Source organism: Pseudonaja textilis, chromosome Z (assembly GCF_049901715.1).
Source record: "Pseudonaja textilis isolate UNSWEBS1 chromosome Z, rPseTex1.2, whole genome shotgun sequence".
Classification (NCBI taxonomy): domain Eukaryota; kingdom Metazoa; phylum Chordata; class Lepidosauria; order Squamata; family Elapidae; genus Pseudonaja; species Pseudonaja textilis.
The window spans coordinates 116,188,291-116,195,386 of record NC_142008.1 but is presented as its reverse complement, the minus strand read 5'-3'; the positions used below and the strand labels follow the sequence as shown (position 1 = coordinate 116,195,386).

The window sequence follows — 7,096 nt, the reverse complement described above, 5'->3', positions numbered from 1 at the left end:
CCCACCAGGCTCCAGAAAGAAAATAAAGGAAAGTGAGCCTTTTTGTTGCTATGATTGTAATATTTGTCCATCAAGAAAATTTTCAAATGAAAGAGGTAGGAAATATTGAATGGTTATATTTATGTGTGTGCATAAATGAAGTATGTATACATAAAGACAGCCACAGAGATTTCACACAGAGATATCACACACTTAGAGGTCATCTCTCATTATTTGTGAGAGTCCCATTCTAGATGAGCTCTCCAATAGCAAGTTTTAACAAATATCTATTTAACAGAGATGTGAATAGTTGTTAATGTTGCTGAACTACATCTGCCAGCACTTCTGGCTTGGAGGATTGAAAGCAATGAATGATGAGAATTGTTGCACAGTTCAGTTTCAAAATCCATAGTTGTCCACTGAAGTTTAATGACATAGGAGGTTTTCAATTAGTAAATATTTCTCAATAAGCAAAAGTATGCAAAATTTGAAATACTGCTATGAATTCTGAAATACTACACATATTTTCACAGATATGGATGACTGCTTAGACTGTCCAGAAGAACAGTATCCAAACAAGGAAAAAAAAGTGCATTCCAAAGGATCTAAATTTCTTATCTTACAATGAAACTTTGGGCATCACTTTGGCTGTTCTGGCTTTATCATTTTCTGTGACCACAGTAGTGGTACTTGGAATTTTCATAAAACATCGGAACACTCCCATTGTCAAAGCTAACAACCGGAATCTCACTTATCTTCTCCTTGTCTCCCTCTTCCTCTGCTTCCTCTGTTCCTTGCTATTCATTGGTCAGCCCCAATTGCTGACCTGTCTTCTTCGTCAAATTGCTTTTGGGATCATCTTCTCAGTTGCTGTCTCTTCAGTTTTGGCCAAAACCCTCACAGTGGTTCTAGCTTTTATGGCTACTAAGCCAGGATCAAAAATGAGAAAATGGGTGGGGAAAAGATTTTCAAATTCTCTGATTCTCTGTTGTTCCTGCATTCAAGCAAGTATTTGCATATTGTGGCTGTGCACTGGCCCTCCATTCCCAAATTTGGACATGCATTCTCTCCCGGAAGAGGTTGTAGTTGAATGCAATGAAGGATCAGGCAACATGTTCTATTATATTTTAGGATATATGGGATTTCTTGCTCTCATCAGCTATATTGTGGCTTTCTTTGCTCGAAAACTGCCAGACTCTTTTAATGAAGCCAAATTTATTGCTTTTAGCATGCTGGTGTTTTGTAGTGTATGGGTGACTTTTGTGCCAACTTATCTGAGCACGAAAGGAAAATACATGGTAGCTGTGGAGATCTTCTCCATCTTGGCTTCGAGTATAGGAATATTGGGATCTATCTTTTTCCCTAAATGCTACATAATCATACTGAATCCGGAACTCAACACAAAGGAGCACCTAAAAATGAAAAATTAACAATTACTGCTATCCATTGATTTGAAGAAGTTAGCACTGGCTTTAAGAAGAAAGTTTGGGAGATAGAATGTTGCTCAGTTGTGAGCAGAAAGAAAATGTAAGAAAAGAATATAGCTCCAACTTGATCTCACTGTCCTTAAAATGGAGAAAGGGGATCCTTTGGAGTAGCTATCAAATGTCTGTAAATATAACATATAACAATGGAGTAACATTGCTGTAATCCCTGCAGCATCAGTTTTGTGGCCTGGCCTACTTGAAAATATTGACGTGTTATTCGGAAGTAAACATATTTGATTATAATATTTCTTTTCAGGCCTTAAAGTAATGCATATTGTCAGCTAAACAAAGGCAAGATACTGTATTTATCTCACTGTATAAACTGTATATGTAGGTTCACTTTTATCCACCATTTCATATTTATTTCATATTAAATATCCTCTCATTTAAATATTTCAATTATGACTGCTCTAGGACAAGTACAGTGAAAGGCAGATTGCTAACCATTGTTAAAAATAAAACCCATAATAGATGAAAATATAATGTACAATGGGCAAAGAACATGCCTTCTCAGAGTCTGTGGAGGTGAGAAAAAATGAGTGGCTGGTTAAAGTCTAGAGGATGGTGAATTCTGAGAGTTGAAGTCCACACATCATAAAATTGCTGAGGTTGAGAAACACAGAGCTCAAAATTTTCAGTGTCAGCTCCTTTATTTGAAGCCACAGTAAGCTAACCCATCTCAACCTGTCTGATTTCTTGGCCAACATGCTTCACAAAGTGAGGCATAAAAAAGTATGAAGGTGATAATGGCTAATTTATTTACATCTAAAAATGGAAACTATTTGTAACTGGGGAGCCCATGTCTGCCCTCCCATCCATGTAAAGTCAAACCTCGGGTCGGAAATATTTCTATTCATGACCAAATCAGGTGACGACCAGAATTTTCAGCAAATTTTTGTTTCTAGTCGCAAACACATCTTCACGTGGAGACTAGACACAGCTGCAGCAATTCTCCCTGCTGTGATGATTTCCCTTTTGGTACCATTTTTTTATCTGTGCTTGCACAGACGGTCATGCTTCCAGTCACAACCAAATTGGTTTGAGACTGTAGTCCTGGAATGAATTATGGTCACGACCCAAGGTTCCACTGTATTCTTAGCTACTTCAGAGATAATTGTATGGTTCTTTTGGTCATAAGAATGCAGTACAAGATATTTAATGGATAAAGTCAAAGTATCATAGTATTTCCTCAATGGAGCAAAGGTATGCCTACGGGAAGCTTAAATATGGATATGATCATGCCCTTAAGAACCAACTTATTTCTTGTCCTGGAAGTATGAGACCAATTTATGCCTCGTAGCCACTGATAAATTTATCTTCAGTGGTCTGCAATGCTTTCTAAGATACTGGACATCACACGATCATATGGAAGCAAATTAATTAGCTGGATATGTTCTTTAGCAGTACTCTGTTCCTTGGGCAGAATTCTCCTTAACAGATCTTCTTACTTCAGTTTGTTTAAATGTTGGTTCCAAAGACCTTTGTTGGCCATGTAAAACATATATTTACTGTAAATTATGTATCCTCTTAGCATATTGGAAAAGAATTATTGATAGCAATCTTCCAATATCAAGGAGACTGTCACAAACAAAATGGGGTCAATCTATTCTCCAAAGCCCCTAAGAACAGGACAAGAAGTCATGGATAGAAACTAATCAAGGAGAGAATGAGCCTAGAACTAAGAGAAAAAAATCCTAACAGAACAATTAATCGGTGGAAAGGTTTATTCCAGAAGTCACAGGTACTCCATCACTGAAGGTTTTTAAGAACAGCCATTTGGGAAGTGGAGCCAGCTGCCAGAGAGAGTGGAAGTGTGAATGGAGATCTTTGCTTCATCAATCCCCTTTCCCCTGTGTTCATGGGACTTGTTGGAGTCAAGGAGATCCTGGAGTGATAGCCGGAAGAGTGGGCATCTTGTGGAATGCTTCCGAGCAGTGTTTGTGGTGGAACACGATTAGAAAACCAACAAGAACTAATCAAGTGACCAGGAGGAAGATAGTCAGCAATGGCCGACTGAACAGCCTGATAGAGGGACGAGGCTAGGGATGAATCAGCAGAATGATGGTGGAGCGGCTTTTGATTAAATTATTCACTGGGCTTCTTCTGCAGATGAGGAAGTGAAAGGGAGTGCTTTTTTAGTGATTTGTGGAATGAGCTGTGGCAGAAGAGAAAACCCAAATGGACTGGAGGAGAAGTGGTGAGAGATCAGTGGTGGCAGAAGGATCAGCAGGAAAAGCAAGACAGTAAGCTGAAGTGGAGATAACAGTAATTCTGGGTAGTGTTAAATGTGGTTTGTCAATCTGAGACCTGCAGTGAAGAGAGGAAAGTTTGCTTGATAGCTGATAAGAAGAAATCTGAACTTGTTGCTGTTTAACAACTTTTTGAGAAGAGGACAATGTACTGAACTAAAATTGAGTTGTTATAAGTGACTGAGCACTTTTGGAAAGCATTAAGATCCGCCAAAGGAAAATACATGGTAGCTGGGGAGATCTTCTCCATCTTGGCTTCCAATATAGGAATATTGGGATCTATTTTTTCCCCTAAATGCTACATAATATTACTCAGACCAGAACTCAACACAAAGGAGCACCTAAAAATGAAAAATTAACAATTACTGCTATCCACTGATTTGAAGAAATACTGGCTTTGAGAAGAAAGTTGGAGAGATAAAATGTGGCTCAGTTGTGAGAAAAAAGATGTATGAGAAGAATATAGCTCCAACTTGACCACACTGCTCTTAAAATGGGGAAAGCAGATCTTTTGGAGTAGTTATCAAATGTCTGTAAATATAACATATAACAATAAAGTAATATTCTTGTAATCCCTGCAGCATCAGTTTTGCAGCCTGGACTACTTGAAAATATTGATATGTCACTTGGTGGTAAACATATTTGATTATAATATTACTTTTTCAGCTCTCAAAGCAATGCATCTTGTGAGCTGAACAAGGGCAAGATATTGTATTTATCTCACTGGAAGTAATTGTACTGAGAATCCTTGCACCCCCAGATTTGTGACCTATCCTACTTGAAAAGGTTGATGCAATTACATAAAGGTTCAGCTATAAAAAAGGCATACTACTAGGATACTATTAGATACCAATAAACAGTACCTAGATCATGTTACTCCTGGTGGAACTGGCAGAGACAATTGGAGAAAGTTGGTCCCACAAATATTCTGCTCTTATATAATGTAGAACTTTGTAGATTGCATGAGTTACACCAGGAAGCTATTAACATTTATCAATAAATACATTAAGCAGCCAGAGGCATGTTACTATTTACTACATTTTGAACTGTTCTCAGAGTGTCCAATAAATTCTTAGATATGTTTTACTTTTGTCATATCAATATACCTTGGTGCATTTAGCAGCCAAGTTTCAATGTCATATTCAAGCACAGCATATATTAACATGATTTAGTTATCATGCAATTTCTCTAAATCAAATATTGTACTATTTTGTTGGATTGATGCTTCTAGAAATTATTCTTAGTTTAATTATTTAATAAAATATAACAGTTGCTACAAAATCAGTCATATCATTTACTCACATTTGCAGCAAATATATTTTTATACATTTACAAGGTTTTCATGTAAGGAAGAGGAAAATATGTGGAAAACACTTAAAGTATAAAACATAAAATGTAGAGGAAGGAAAGCAAATTCTTGGTTTCAAATCTCTGTAGGAATTTGGAAACGTGTCTTGTATCAGATATACTTTCCACCACAAAACGCAAGATACTGCATTTATCTCAAGCATAGCATATTTCCTACAAAATTATCCTTCTCATTGACACTAAGTTGAACACACACACACACACACACACACACACACACACACAAAATTATATATATATGTGTGTGTGTGTGAGTGTGTGTGTGTATTCCTAATAAATCCAAGCTAAGAAATTTAAGAAAAAATAGATGAAACAAAAATTTATTAGATTATATCCCTAATAAATTTATTCCCAGTAAATCAAATCTAACAATTACATCTAGGGATAATTTATGACATGTGTATTCCTAAAAATATTCCCAATAATTATAATTAATACATTTAATATATACCTATTATATTACTAAAAAAAAAAAAGTATATCTTTTTTATACCCATACCCAGCATATTCAATAAATTAAAAAATAAAAAAAAAACCAAAAAACAATAAAAAAAAAAAAGGAGAGAGGAAGAAAAAAAAGAGAAAAAATAATCATTAAAAAAATTATAAAATATTTAAAATTTTAAATATAAAAAAAAAATTATTTTAATATTTTAAATTTTTATTAATAATAAATCCATAAATTTATATAAAATAAAATTAAAAAAAATATTTTAGATAAATATTTATAAATAAACTAAAAAACAAAAAAAAAACCACCCACCAAAAACCAACCCACACCCACCACAACCCCCCTTTCTTGAAGGCGGTTGCAAAAAAGGAGGAGACTGCCTGGAATTAAAAGGAATCAACAGTAAAACTTCAACAAGACTTCTAAAAGATACATTTTAACTGAAACTTGACAACTAAATAGTAGAACCCCAGGAAGAGAAAGTGAAAAAAAACTAACAAAAAGAAACATCTTGTGTGTATTTGGATTACTTGGTGATCTTTGGATTCTTGGTTATTGCATTTGAATGACTAAAATTAATCGGGTGGTTGTTTAAAAATTTATACAATGGCACTACTTCTGGATAAATTGAAAATGGAACTTTAAAAGTACAAAGAAGATGCACAAGAAGGGAGGGGTTCTTTTGGCTTCATTTTTCAAATCTTAGAAATGGAGATTTGGAACTATGAGAAACAAAAAGAAATGTCTGCAAAACAAGAAGACTGGGACAAAGAAGAAGCCACCTTTAATGAATAAGTAGTTTTATGTGGGGAAGAAAAAGGAAAGGGGGGAAAGAGAATGGAGAATTTAAGACTTAAAAAAACAACCAAAGAAAAGAAAAATAGTTCAAAAAATAAGTATAATATTGGAAAGCAACAGAAGAGGGGAATACAGAAGAGAAAAATAGAGATAGAGAGACAAGGGAGTAATAAGGGGAGAGAGATGAAGAAAGGGAAGAAGGAAAGATAAAGAAGTTACAAAGGACAGAAACAAGATATAGAGAAACAGGGCCTATTTAGAGATAATGGGTGAAAATTTAACTGAAAAAGGGATTCTGTAAAGGTACATAAGATTGTATTGTTATATTAGTAATAGAAATAATTTTAGAAAATTGGAAACAATGTATGATTAAAATGAGGGATAAAATAGTTACTGTAATCTAGTGAAATGTTTGTTAATAAAATAAATGAAATAAAATAAATGAGAAAATGCTACTTTCAAAAAAGATTTATTTTTTTTTCATTTTAAAAAAAGATTTAGGAAGAGTTTTTCTATTATGCTTTACTGCTGTTGATAGATGAATTAACTTTAAAAGATATATGGAGAGAAAGAAATAATAAACTCAAGCAATATACGTTTTATTCAAATAGGCATCTATCATGGTCCAGACTGGATATGATTTGGATTTCAAGAGACTTAATATCTAGTATTCAAGAAGTAAATATTGAAACAAGTACTTGGGCTGATCACAACCCATTGACAATTAAATGGAAGGGACAAAGGAAAAGATCGAGATGGACATT

The 7,096-nt window shown here is 34.5% G+C and overlaps 1 pseudogene; it reads left to right on the top strand.

Annotated features, from left to right (window-relative positions):
* Nucleotides 1-514: 514 nt before the first annotated feature.
* LOC148124308 (vomeronasal type-2 receptor 26-like) lies at nucleotides 515-1,409 on the top strand (annotated as a pseudogene).
* The last annotated feature ends 5,687 nt before the right edge of the window (nucleotides 1,410-7,096 follow it).